Source organism: Vombatus ursinus, unplaced genomic scaffold, assembly GCF_900497805.2.
Source record: "Vombatus ursinus unplaced genomic scaffold, bare-nosed wombat genome assembly UNPS02014807.1, whole genome shotgun sequence".
NCBI lineage: Eukaryota > Metazoa > Chordata > Mammalia > Diprotodontia > Vombatidae > Vombatus > Vombatus ursinus.
Genome location: NW_020954585.1, coordinates 11,975,943 through 11,990,916, shown reverse-complemented (window position 1 = coordinate 11,990,916; position 14,974 = coordinate 11,975,943).

The window sequence follows — 14,974 nt, the reverse complement described above, 5'->3', positions numbered from 1 at the left end:
TGGTTCTTGTAACATTTCAGCAATAGTATATTCTTGCCTAAGTATTGAATAACAGAAACAGGATCAACAAATAGCGGAGCTTCCAAATCAAAGGAAAAAATATTACAAAAGCAGCCGGAAAAGATTGAAACCAAGTAGCAAGAAACCACAGTCAGTATCGTATAGTATTATGAAGCAAATGTGAGAAAGGGAAGCTTGGGATACAATATACCAGAAAGAAACAGATAAAGACTTACAATCGAGTATGATTGATTCTGCAAACCTGAACATAATCCTACAGGGAGTAAATGGATAACTTCTAAACATTATTACTGCAAAAACCAGAACAGAGTGGAAACTTTGAAATGCAAATTCAGAAGTCAAGAGAAACTTAGGAAAGTAAATAGGTTTGAACAACTCGAAAGAGCTAAATAATGATCATATAATTATATCCTAAACAGGAGAGAAGAGACTCTAATCTATTCAAAATACTAGCATCTTTATAGAACAACATAGAACATCTTTACACTATATACAACCATAAACTCAAAGTGGAAACATAACATTTAAAAAAAATTAAAAGAGAGACAATGTACTTGTCACAACTACAGTTAAGGGGAGAATTGTTAAACAAGAAACAGAGTCAGTTACAACAGATAAAATAGATCATTTCAATTACATTGAGTCAGAAAGCTTTTGCATCACCCCAATTAACATAACTAGGAGGAATATGGTCAACCAGGAAAAATCTTTTCATCAAATATTTCTGATAAGTCTGATGTCCACAATATAAACAGAGCTATCACAAACATATAAGAACAAGAGCTATTCCCCAAGAGATAAAGAGGAAAAAGATATGAACTGATCTCAAAACAAGAATTACAAGCTATTAAAAATAAGGATGATTGCTCCAAATCATTAATAAGAAGGTAAATGTAAGACACTTGATACTTACTACCTGTGTGACCCTGGGCAAGTCACGTCACCCCATTGCCTCTCCAAAGAAGAAGAAAAAGAAGATAAATGTAAATCAAAATAATTTTGAGACTTCACCTAATACCCAGACAATTAGTAGAGAAGAACAAAGATGGGAACAGTCAATGTCAAAGAGGTTGTGCAAAGATGGGTACAATATTATGCTACTGGCAAATCTATGAATTAATTCAACCACCCTGGAAAATAATGTGGCTATAATAAATACCCAAATTAACTACAAAGGACTTATGAAGGAAGACACTATCTTCATTCAGAGAAAGAACTGATAAATAGAAGTGTATATGGAATGGCTTTATATATAGATAGATATTTGTGTCTAACGGTAGCCGTCTCTAGGTTGGAGGGGGAGGAAGTGAAAGAAAAAAAGGGGGCAGAGAAGAAAGTTACATGATGACTATTATGCGTTTAAAAGGAAAAGCAAGTTGTACATAATAGATTTGCAGTTTCATGTACAATCATCTTTTTTTCTATTTTATGTTATGGAAATGCTTATTTTACATCTTAAGTTCAGAATAAAAAAGAAAAAGAAAATAGCATAGAATTATGCTAAGAAAATGAATAAAATGCCTTGTGACTCAGAAATTCTACTACTAGCCTTTTTCCTAAAGATATCAATGATAAAAAGAAAGTTCCCATATACACTGAAATACTTACGGCAACATTTTGCATACTAGAAAAGAAGTAAAAATAAAGAAAATGACTATTAACTGGGGAAGAGTAAACACATTGTAGGATGCATACATGTATGTTTGTATGTATGTATGGAATGGAATGGAATATTACAACATTATAAGAAATAAGGAAAATTATGAATATAAAGAATTAGGGAAGGACATATGAACTGATGCTAAATTAACAGTGCTAAGAGAACATACACAATGAAATGAAAAGAACAACCACCACAAAATAATAATATTTTATTTTATAATAATAATATTTTAATAATAATAAATAATAAATATTTTAAAATTATACTGACCAAGTTTGGCTTCAAAGAAGAGGTGTGAAAATATTCTTAACTCTCTTCTTTTCAGATATGGGACACTAGGGCTATAACATGCGGTGTATAATGTCAGACTTTGTCTATTTGTTGGTTAGATTTACAAATTATTTTCCCCTCTTTTTATTCTTGGTTATAAAGCATAACCCTCTGAGAGGGAAGTGGGGAAGGTTGTATTAGGAAATGTGGGCAATGTAAAATAAAATCAAAAATATTTAAGGAAAAAATTATAATTTTTTAAAGACAGGTAGCAGGTTGAAGAGTGAGAGCTATAAGTATAGTTGAGGATCCATGTAACCTTATCTTACATAGGAGATTGTCCTCCTATCCTGGAGTAATTACAATATAAACTTTTGAAGGTAAGGGCCCTGGAAATTGGGGAATCAGGAAAAGTATCATTTAAAAGATATTTCTTCAGAATTTTGAAGTAAACAAGGAATTCCAATACTTATTCACCTACCACACTTTATTTAACCATTCCCCAATTAATGGACATCTATTTTGACTCTGGTTCCTGGCTATCAAAAAAGTACTACTATAAATATTTTGATATTTATGAAACCCTCCTTTTTTTTCTTTTTGTCACTGAACTCCTTGTGGTATATGTCTAATAGTGGAATCTTTGGGCCTCAGTCTATGAACATTTTACACACTTAATTTCCATAATTCCAAATAGCTTTCTAGAATAGTTGTACCAATAATGAGGTTTTTTTTTTCTTTTTAATGATGGAAGAGATTTAGGCATGTTTCTAGGTAGCAGGGAAGGAAACAATAGATGGAGACAAAAGATTAGAACAGTAAATGGAATGATGGCAAAGCCTATATGTTGGAGAAGATGGTAGAACATAGAATCAGGAATATATGTTGAGGGGTTGACCTTGGCATAAAGAAGGTTTAACTTTTCATTAGAAACTGGAGCAAAGGAGGAGAGAATGAAAGATAACATCAAGAGATTGTTAGATGAGAAGAGGGAAAAAGTCATCAAAGAATAGTCTCAGTTTCCTCTGTAATGTGTGAGCTTTACCTGCAAAGATGAGAGGAAGGTTCTGTGATGTTGAAAGAGGGAAGAGGCTATTTGGAACAACTGCTCCAGGAAACAGTGTAGAATAAATTGGAAAGAATGAAATAAATGAAGAAAGGATAAATAAGAAGAATTGCCTGGATGCAATGTAGACCCAGTTGAGATTAGATCAAACACATTTGCAGTAGACCCAGTCAGCATAGTTGCATGATTTTCTTTAGCTCCATTGAGCACTTCACAAATAGGAGGGGAAGAATCAGATAATAGGAATAGTCCAGCGTTGGTGTTTGGTAAACCATGATAAGTTATAGGACAAGGGAGCAAGGAATTCAAGAGGAGAGAACATTATAGAGTTGACCTAGTCAATCAAAGGGTCAAACCCAGAAAGATAGGCAGATGAACAGAGTAGGGATGATGGCCTGGGAAATTACTCTAAAGATGAGGAATTGGAGGTCACAGTAAGGATGACAAATAGGTTTGGAGAATAAAGCTTATGGAAAGATGGACTGATAAAAAGTTATATTCTGATGAATGGATTTTAGTGATCTTGATGATGGAAGTGGGACACTTGAGGGTTATGATGAGATCAAGGTTATGACTATTCCCTTGTATAATTTAGGCAGAGAGAAGGAGTAGTTCATGAAGGTTGAGTAGATTGGAAAATTGGAAAGCCAGCATATTTTAGGCAATATTAACACATATGTTGAAGTCTACCTACATAAGGTAGGAGTTGGAGTTGTGAAGAAGGCTGAGAGTCAGTTACTAAATTCCTTGGGAAAGGAAGGAGAATGACCCTGGAGGGAGGTACTTAACAGCCACCTCAATTAGGATTGATGCTTCTATCTTTTATTGAGCTAATCTCAAAGGAGGAGATGTTGTTGGGCAATGACAGCAGAGGGAAAGTCTGGTGATTGGAATGGGGATTAAGGACTATTCTACCTCTCCTTGAAGGACCAGTGTCTTGCAGAGTATGAGAAGATGTTACCATTACTAGAAATGATGGTCACACATTTGGTGTCATACAAGGAGAGCAATGTACTTGTAAGAGCCTGAGGATTGAAGGAATAGGTGAGGAAGAGGTCTAAAATGAAGGGAGATGTATTCATTATGGAGCAAAAGCTCCTGAAGGGACAGTGGAGGGGGAGAGAAGAGCACCGTTGTGTCCTTAGACCATAGACTCATACATCTAAAGTTGGATGAGATAGGATTGAGGTGGATGGGAATGAGAAAATGGGAGGGGGTCATTTTTCCTCTTAGGTAGTTGAAGATTCAGTATCATTGGAACTGTCACAGTAAAAATGGGTAGAAATTTGTTAACCATAGAAGAAGAGCTTGGATAAGGAAGAAGCAGTTAACAAGGGACTGAGCCTCTGTTTAATGGTCAAAAAAATTTAGCGGCAATGATCCTAGACTTAAGTATGGTTGAGCAGTGGTCTGGGTGTGTGTGTGTGTGTGTGTGTCTGCTGGATGGTCAAGTGGTATTGTTGTACCTGTCCAACTAGTCAGTGATGTAACACAGATGATGGCCCATCTTTCTGTCATAGGGCTCTTTCTACTGTACCACTTTCCACTTGATAAAATCTTAGAAATACCTAGGAATTACATGTATAAACTAAATATATCCAGTAAAACATCAGAAAATATTTGTTGACTTTTAATAAGCTAGATTTTAACATATGAGTGAATATATTAATTTATTTCTCCAATGTACATTATTCTTAACTTCAATAATGAAATTTCTGTGTCACACTGTTTTCATTTTGTGTGCTAAGATTGTATTGATGCATTAAAATCTTAAATAATTTGGGCTCAAAATTCAATAGTAATTGTTCCGCTTCAGACTTTTAGGTACTAATCTAATTTACTTATTTCACCTCTTGATGTGAAACACAGCCTTATCAACAGGGTTTTGTGGTTTATAGATAATCTGGCAAAACTATTTGAAACTCCATGTAAGAAGGATTTGATACCCTTTCAGGGTTCAATCATGTTAACATCTATTAATTAAACATCTAGATATATGCCTAGAATTGTTCTAACTCCTGTGCTTGGGAACAGGCTCAAAAAAAAAAATGTAACATAGTCCCTGCCTCCAGATACTCAGCACAATCACAATAGCTCAGTCCTAAATTAGGATAATCCCTGATATGCAAAAAGAAATTTGTCTCTTTGCCTTCACTTAAATTTTGGAGTGTCTCCAGATAACAATCAGTTAGATAGGTACTATTATTATCTCCATTTTATAGATGATGAGGAAACTGGGGCTCAGTTAAGTGACTTGCCAAGAGAGAGTCACAAGTAAGTTTCTGAAGCAGGATTCAAACTCAGGTCTTCTGACTCTATGTCCTAAACTCTATGCACTGTACTAACTAGCTTCCTCAAACAAGTACAAAAGACCAAAGCACTAGCGATTTCATTTTTCTTCAATTTTCTCATAGAGAAATTCTCTTTTTACATCCACCCAACCCCAATATATTTCCTTGAAACCCAATACAATGACTAGGAAGTCCACATTTTTCAAAAACCACTGTGAAAGAAATACTACTTGTAATTTCCTCTTAGTCATCCAAAATTACTTTCCCAGATTGAATATGCTTATTTTTATATGTGCCATGAAAAAAGTCTCTATACTTTGGTATGTAGTAATATAATCTGTATGTCATACTCCATTCTACATGGGTATATTAGTTGCCCATTGAAATTTTGAAAGTATGTGATAATTTTGACTTTTCTTCTCTGGGTCTGAGTACCACACACAAGCTAAAATAAATTATTTCATTGGGATTCATATTTCATATATGTTGAAGCTGACTCCCTACTGGCTTCTTGCCAGTCTTTCTTTAGGAAAAAAAAAAGATAGGGAGAAGAGGGATCACCAAATCATCCAGTCAGAGCAAGCAAAATATGAGATAGCTAACGTATCCACCTCTCCAGATGAGGAATGTCCTAAACACACCCAAAATGGGGTTGGGATATAAAACAGCAGTGATACAATGGAAAATGGATTCAGAATCAAGGACCTAGTTTCAAATTCTAATTAGACTATTTGCTATCTGTGTGACATTAGGCAAGTCACTTGCCTTTTCTATGCCTCAATTTCTTCATCTTTAAAATGAAGGGATTAGACTAGATGACTTCCTTGGTCCCTTTCACCTTTAAATCTATGATTTCATATTTCTTGTGTACTGAGATAGGTAGATAGACAGACAGACAGACAGACAGCTAAGACAAAGGACAGTGTGCAACTTGTAAAATAGAAGATGAAACAAACAAAAACCAGAGGACTTATGAACAAGATCAAGTGGCTAAAGAGATATGATGGTGACCAGGAAGTGACATTGCCAAATGAAAAGCAGAATCCTGATACAGCTGGCCCCACAAATGAGCAGACTACACATAAGGCAAAAGCAATGACCATCATAAATCCTGATGTCCCAGAGGAAGGACTGGCTTAGCCATCTTAATGATGACCACCTAGGATGAATGTATTATCCAAAATTTAATTTACCTTAACTTTTCCATATGGCTAGAAAAGAAGAGAAATGTATATTATCCAGTTATGGTGTATCTATACTGATCTTATATTTATATTAAATCTTACACCTAATTATATCCCAATACACATTAATGCTCCTGTCAGAATCAGGTTCTTTCCTGTACTTGAGGCTGAAGATATGCTGGGGAGGAAGGGGATTGCTGTTTGTTGTTTCCACAAACATCTACCATGTGGTTGCCATCATTGATTTCCTAGGGTAAATGGAGTGCTTTACCAGCAAGTGCGACATTTGTTCAAGTGAAAGAGGAGTAAAGTATTTTCTCTGGAGCATTTTCCAATTAAAATGAAGTCTCTTTATAGGGAATTTCATCATTAACTGTCTGCAGCTCCCTAGAGGTCTGATTTCTCAGACAGCCAGAATGCCACCATGGCCTTCAACCATAATACTATTGGTATGGTCTTTGAGTTTCCATTTTTAGAACTTCATATGGCTTTCCAAAAATTCTGCTTTTTTTCTTTCTCTAGTAAGGCAACTTCCATTTCAATTCTATTTTTATATCTGGTGACATTAATGACTGGGTAGAAGGAACAGTCTTTCAAAATTCCCTCCTCGAAATTCCTTATAAACTACGAAGTTCTGAAACATTATGCTATTCTTAAACACAATTCGTTTAAAAGGTAACTTACCCAGTAGGAAAGCTCAATGTCACTTGGGGAAAAAGAATCAGGCCTTTCTAGAGTTTCCATAGTTTCCTCCTAGGAATCCCTAATCAGTTACCAGTCAAGCATACTGTATAACAGTCATAAAGATTATAGTAAAATATACATACATACTGCCTATTGAAACTAATAATAGAATTAGACACCATGCCCTCATGCAGCATTGCTCTCTTTTACTAAAAAAGCACATATTCTTCTAAAACTCTAACATATGCACGTATATGGGCCACACTTGGGATTTTATCAGTGCAGGGAACTGCAGGTGAGGAACTTCCTTTATCTATGCAGACTGGCACCTTTTCTGCAACTTACAGTATTAAAGAGTTGTCTTGCATAGGATCCTGCCCTGCCTTGGATCATACAACCAGTATTTAAACGAATGGAATAGAAAAGGATTTAAGTATTTACTGTACTGTCCCTCACATGTAGCACTCCATCTCCTAACTCTGACTCTATGCATCTTTACTGCCTGTTTCCCATGCCTGCAATGCTCTCCTTCTCTGCCTCTTGGCTTCCCTGGTTTCCTTAAGTGTCATCTAAAATCCTACCTTTGCTAAGAAGCCTTTTCCAGACCTCCCTAATGCTAGTACCTTCACTCTGAGATAATCTCCAATTTATTCTGTACATATCTTGTTTGTACATAGTTGTTTACATATTGTCTGTTCCATTCTATTGTGAGTTCCTTGAGGGTGGGGGACTGTTTTTGTATCTTCAGGGCTCAGTGCAGTACCTGGCACACAGTAGGTGCTTAATAAATGCTTGTGGACTTAATTTGTTTTTCAAAATCACCTCCTGAGGACATTGAAACTCTGTAACATTGTGCTATTCTTAAACACAGTTCTTTTAAAAGACAAGTAGGTTGGCTCAGTGCCACTTGGCAAAACATAAGCAAGTCTTTTTATAACCTCCATAGTTTCCTCTTAAGACTTAGAGTTTAGGTCAAGAAGGTCAAGTAGGCAATGTGCCAAACGTTTTGTTAAGTCCTGGGGATAAAAATAGAAAAGACAGTATCTGCTCTCATAAAGCTCGTGTTCTAATTAGATCTTCCTTGTAGTAAAATATGAATGGTATTTACTTACCTCATAAAGTAGTTATGAGTCAGGTGCTTTATAAACTGTAAAATATGATTAACTATTACTATTACTTTATTCTTTTTTATGTACCCATTCCATATGATCCACGTCTCCTATACCCAACATATATACTAGATGATACTTAAGATAGAACAAAATTAGGAATGCTGCAGGAGATAACTAAGGGCTAATGGAAATCATTTTCAGAGCCTTTGTTCAAAAACATTGATTTGGGGGCAGCTAGGTGGCATAGTGGATAGAGTACCAGCCCTGGGGTCAGTAGGACCTGAGCTCAAATCTAGTCTCAGACCAAACACTTAACACTTACTAGCTGTGTGACCCTGGGGAAGTCACTTAACCCCAATTGCCTCAAAAAAAAAAAAAAGAATAAAAAACATTGAGTTGAATTTAAGGTTACTGGTTATGAGGACTTCAGTTTTTGTGGTCTTTCTTGAAGGAAGGGGATAATGTATACAATTCCTTTAGGTATATGAGATCTCATAGTTTTATTATTGAACATAGAGTGTTTTCATACAGAGACTTTCTTCACCTCTGTTCTGTCTTTAGATTGTCTGGGCTTTCAACAAAACTATGTGGACATGTTCAAGTTGATATATAGAATTCTCTACTAGTTAAGCATCATGACAGCATAGCTATTCATTTCCATATTCATGTGTAATCAGTTAGTGGTATTCAAGCTCAGAATGATATTCTCCCGAAGCTTTTGGATTCACAGTTCAGAGCTTAAATATTATAATACAGAGTATCATATTGGCTTTACATTGTAATACAGAGCATAAAATTAAACAGTATTCCCCAAGTCATCAGTGAATTTCATTATTAAAAATGTTTTTTTTAATTTATGGCTCTCCTATATGAATTATCTTTCCCCCATTAGAATGTAAGCTTCTTGAAGGCAAAGGTTGTCTCACTTGCTTATATTTTTATTCTTGCCACTTAATGCAATGTCTGACACATAGTAAGTACTTAACCATTCATTCATTCATAATTCACATATAGAATGGTTTAACTGCAGAAAAGATTGAAAGGGTCAGTGGTTCTTAGGTCACAGTGACTGGTCAATTAACAAAGTCCAGAAGTTCTGATGTTCAATAAAAGGTCAAAAGCCAACACTTGGGGAATAGAAGAACCTACCAACAGGTAAATCGCAAAGCCCAGATGTCACCAATTTATTGGAAAGATTTTATTTGATGACATCCACTCACAAACCCAGTGTGATTGATCATGTATCTGACCAAGGACTGTTGGGAAAGAGGTAGTAAGCAGAGAGGGGCAGAACTCTGCTTTATCTGTAGTAGGGGTGGAAGGAAGCATTAAGCCCATAGGAGCTATGGAAGGTGTGATTGAAACTGAACAATGAGGAGGGTGGGGGAGGAGAAAGGAAGAGCCTGTTCCATCTGAGTCTATAGGTCTATCAAGATCTGAGTGACTGTTAATGAACTGGAGCTGGCAGCCATGTTTCTACAAGGCTCTCTAGGCTCCTTTTTGAGCTTGGCTGTTTGGCTATTGGGATCTGGTCAACTGTTGGTTGCTGGAAAGGTAGGTGAAGGTGTCTTATGATCCAGAAGCAAGACCTGAATCCAAATATTCCTGAACCTCTATTCACTACATCATACAGCCTAGGAGAGAGTGAGGCTATTGGTTTTGCACAGCCCTCCCTCATTTAAATCCAATTCACTTGCAAGTCTTGACATCACCTTCTTGATGATGATCACCTCTTTGAGAATGAAGGACAAACAACAACCTGTGAGTAGTATGAGCTGCCCCCACTGGGGACTCAACTGGCCAGTTCCAGTCAGGCTATGTAGCTTCTTCCTTCCTTAATTACTTCCTTTCCCTCTTCTCTCCTCTACTCTCCTTTCCTCTCCTGTCCCTCTATCCACATAGAGTATCACATCCTTACCTGCAGGTGCTCTGCCCAAAAGAATGTAAATTTTTATCCCTGAAACCTCCACAAGATATCTTGGGGTCTACAGGCTAATTTTTTTCCTTAATGACTATGCTTTAAACCCAAATCACTCTGGCTCTCATTGATTGGCCAACAATAGATCCCAGGTCAAGCCCCACTTGGTCATTGTTGGGGCCCCAGTGGCTCAGAATGAACGTAAATAGCAATTGTTTCTGTTTTGGACAGAAACCCTAAGGGTCTTCCCCTCCCAAATCAATTTTTTGGACTAGGTAAAAAAGGATATTCTTTGCTTCATTTCTTACTTAGCCTTAATCACTGAATGGGTGTTACCTCAGTCAAACTAAGACCTGAGAAAGAACTTAGCTTAAAAAGACCAAGGCCTCCCACTGCATCCAGGACCATCTGCAGTCATTGTGACCTATGTCTGGCCACTGGACCTAGATGACTCCAGAGGAGACAGTGAAGCTGGTAACTTTGCACAGCCCTCCCTCACTTAAATCCAATTCACTTGCAAGTCATGGCATCACCTTCCTAATGTCATGGTCCTCTTTGAGAATGAAAGACAAACAACAACAGCCTTATCCTAATACATAAAAATGCTGAATTCATAATCAAAGCTTTCCAATATTAGTAGACGTCCTACTCTAGCACAGGCTTTGAGAACCCAGTATCTCCCCCATTAAACAGTGATGGACGGTTAATAAGACTTTAGTGGTTATTTGATATCCAGCAAACATAGCAATGTATTATTCTACTTGCAATAATAATCTTGTATCTAAATTACTAAGTTACCTCCAAAATGTATTTTCCAAAGAACAATCCAATAGCCTTTAGAGAGCATGCAAATCCTGAACCCATACAAGAATAATGTACTTAATTGCAGAAACATAACAATATCAAAGAATTGTGAAATACTATGTACCCACCATGTATTATGCACTAGAGAAGAGGGGAAAGTGATGAGGAAGCAGAAGGGGGGAGTGGGGAAAAAGTCTTTTTCTTTCATGAAAAGCAATATGTTTGTTCATCCCTCTTCATTAATATTATTTAATTCCCATTTGAAAAAATTTCCTCAAGTCTGTTCTAATTATTGGTCCATAGCCAGCTTCTCTTAAAATCTGTTTTTGATAATGTAATGCCATATTTTTTCATTCAGTCTTTTTGGTATTAAATGGCAGCGTATCCAGATTAATTTATTAATGTTAATATTAATTTATTATAAAAGATTTCATGAGGAGGCAGAATTGTGGCTCTAATTCTTAAAAGAAATAGATGCTTTTTTCATACCAATACTTCTAAAGTTCAGGGATCTAAGGTTTTATTCGAGTGGGTACTCTTTCCATTAATAAAAATCACAATCCTTCATGCCTTACTAGATTGTTTAATGATTTGTTGTGGCCTAAAACAGTCATTTCCTGGTGCCCAACATTTTGGTAATGAGCCACTCAGAACTTGGAGAGGCTGATGCTTAAATGACAAACTCATACTGCCATCTTATACTGGAATCATTCCTGGCATGGTATAGCATTCCAAAACTTGTATTCCTCTAGCAATGGCTTTGAGAACCCCAGATAACCTCCATGCCACATTAAGGGATACAAATGGGACTTCAGTGGGTCCTTGATTTTCCACAAACATTCATTCACAACAATAAATTACTCTATATTCAACAATAATCTTGTATCTAAATTAAATTTTGGAAGGGAAAGCACTTTTGAACAGTATTTAATCCATAAACAAACAAGAAAAATATGTTAAGAACCCAAAAAATAAATAAATAAACACTATCCAAATGAATGTCTGCCCTATATCTGAAATGAGAATAAGGTCCTTTATTAAAGACTTTGAATGCACTTCCTTAAGTCACTCAGTGTAGTACAATCCTTCTATGTCTCCTTTCTCTATGTGCAATAGGCAATTAAGGAATAAGGTTGAATTGAAAATAACAATTTTCAAAGTGCTTTGAGATTCTGGGGAATTTAGTGCATAGAGCACTAAACGTAAAGTCAGGAAAACTAAGTTCAAATCCTGACTTAGATACTTGCTTGTTGCATGGTCCTGAGCATGTTATTTAACCTTTCTTAGCTTCTGTTTCCTCATCTGTAAAATGGGGATAATCAAACCACCTCTCTCACATGTCAGGATAAAATGAATTAACATAAATAAAACATTTTGCAAACTTTAAACTTTATGCTGTAAGACAGTTATTATTATTGTTGTTATTATTATTCATTATTATTATTGCATATTATAGATATACTATTCACACAAAAGTTTTTAGTTTGAAAAGATATTTACTTGATACCTAGGCTATGTAGACTGCCTGTTTTCTAGTAATTCACATTCTGAAGAAGTAAAGAATTTATGGCCTGATCCCAAAAGACTTCAAAACTACATTTTGATGCTAAATGTATTTGTTGCTAGTCTTATTCATGGTGGGGACTGATTAATAGTTCCCATAATTAACAACTGGTTGGCATAGGGCTATGTGATTATTTGTGCTTTTTACTGCATTGAGTGACAATATGCTCAGCACTATGGAGACAATAAAAGAAAAATACATATCTTTATGGTTTTACTCCTTAAAACTCAAAAAAACAGAATTGAAAAGTGAGGGAATTGAAGCAGCAAGTGGTGGTAAGAATTGAGTGAACCATACTGACTCTACCTTGGGACTCAATTCTGGAACTAGCTCTGTTTCCTTTCTATTCAATTATGGATCTAGTCCTATTTCTGTCCTTTGAGAAAACTTTATTCAGTTGTGGAAATCATGAGAGGATTTTGTTGCATTGTTTAAACCTACTCCTACACGGCTGGGAAGCTGGAACACTTCTACTTGCTGCTTAGAGATTCTTAACTAAGTGACTAGGTTATAGTGAGCAGAAACCCAGTCAGATCCTAGGATTGATGCAAGGAGTTTTCTCACAATTGCACATCTCAAGATACCTATATGTCTTATCTAAAAACTTGCTCCATATTGAACAATCAGGTACAGTTTCCATCTTCCTTTGATTGTTCATAGACACTTGGGGGAATTGAAATAACTAGTATTCTAATTTCAGGGAATTGTGCCTGCTCACTCTTTCCCCCTCCCAACTTGGGAAGTCCCTAATCTTTCCTCTAATTAGAAATCAGACTGCCTTATTTTGTATCTTGGTTAACTGTTTTCTTTTAATTTTCATTTTAATTGTTGGGATTTTTTTTTGTCTTATTTGATTAATTGTTTTAATGTTTAAAAATCTGTCTCCCCCTGTTTTGAGGGTCCAATGCCAAAGTTGAGGAAGGTTACTGGTCTTGATTTGCTGGGCAATTGTCATATATTGCTTAATAAAAAAAATGAATATGCTCAGAGGCTCAACTTTTGCTTCTTCATTCATGTCATTTTTCACCCACAACAAAAGGTAGGGACATAGGTAAGTCTCTGGATTTGGTGACTTCTTTGCTTTCTTTAGAAAGTTTATCTATCACCATGGGCTGTCTATGACTGAAAGATGTTGCCTGTCACGTATGTATGCCAAGGGGTGCTGTGATACAATGTTGGTTATTTTTTTAAATTGCTTTGAGTGTCTTAATGCTTTTATTTTTTTTCCTTTGACTTCCTGTATGCTACAGTGATTTGTAATAGTTCTGTAGCAACAAAATACTGCCAGGATAAAGGCCTACTAATTCCTTATCTATTTATGGCATGAAGTAGTAGAAGAGGAAGCACTGGGTAAAGAATATTAGATTTGGAGTCAAAGGACATCAGATTAAATCCTAGCTCAACTCCTTAGTCCCTGTGATACCTCAGGTCATCGTTTTACATCTTTAGTTGTGTTTCTTCATCTGAAAAACTGGAATAAAACATTAAATAAAATGGTCAGTGAAGAACATTTCAATTCTAAATCAATGATACTCTTACTACCCAGTCAGTCAATTAAGATTTGTCAAGAACCTGCTATGTGCCAGGTACTTTGCTAAGTGCTAGAGATACAAAGAAAGGCAGAACTAATTAATCAGTTAATTAATAAATCCTTGCTCTCAAGGAGCTTACAGTCTAATGAAGGAGACACCATGCAAAGAACAATGTATAAACAAGATATAATCTTGTACAAACTAGATATAATCAATAGAGGAAAGACACTAGAATTAAGAAGGATTGTGGAATGTTTTCTATAGAAGGTGAGATTTAAACTGGGACTTGCAGGAAGTCAAGAGATAGAGATGTAAAAGAGTATTCTAAGGATGGGGGACAGCCAAGAAAAGGCTCAGAATTGGTACTGGAGTGTCTTGTTCAAGGAACAACAAGGAGACTTGTTGCACTAAATTGCAGCGTATGGGGGGGTGGGTTTATAAGCTTTAAAAAAAAGTGGGAAAAATAAGGAAGGCCAGATTACAAAGGGCTGTGAAAAATGAACAGAGGTGTTTATATTTGATCCTGGAGGTGATAGGGAGCCCCTGGAGTTTATTAAGTAGGATAATGATATTGTCAGAGCTGTGATTTAGAAAAATCACTTTGACAGCTGAGTGGAAGAAGGAATGGAGTGGGGACATCAACAAGGAGGCTATTGTGAAAGAAAGAGGAGAACAGAAACAGAGAGAGAGAAAGAAAGAAAGAGAGAGAATGAGAGAGAGAGAGAGAGACAGGAAGGAAGGAAGGAAGGAAGGAAGGAAGGAAGGAAGGAAGGAAGGAAGGAAGGAAGGAAGGAAGGAAGGAAAGAAGGAAGGAAGGGAGGAAGGAAGGAAGGAAGGAAGGAAGGAAGGAAGGAAGGAAGGAAGG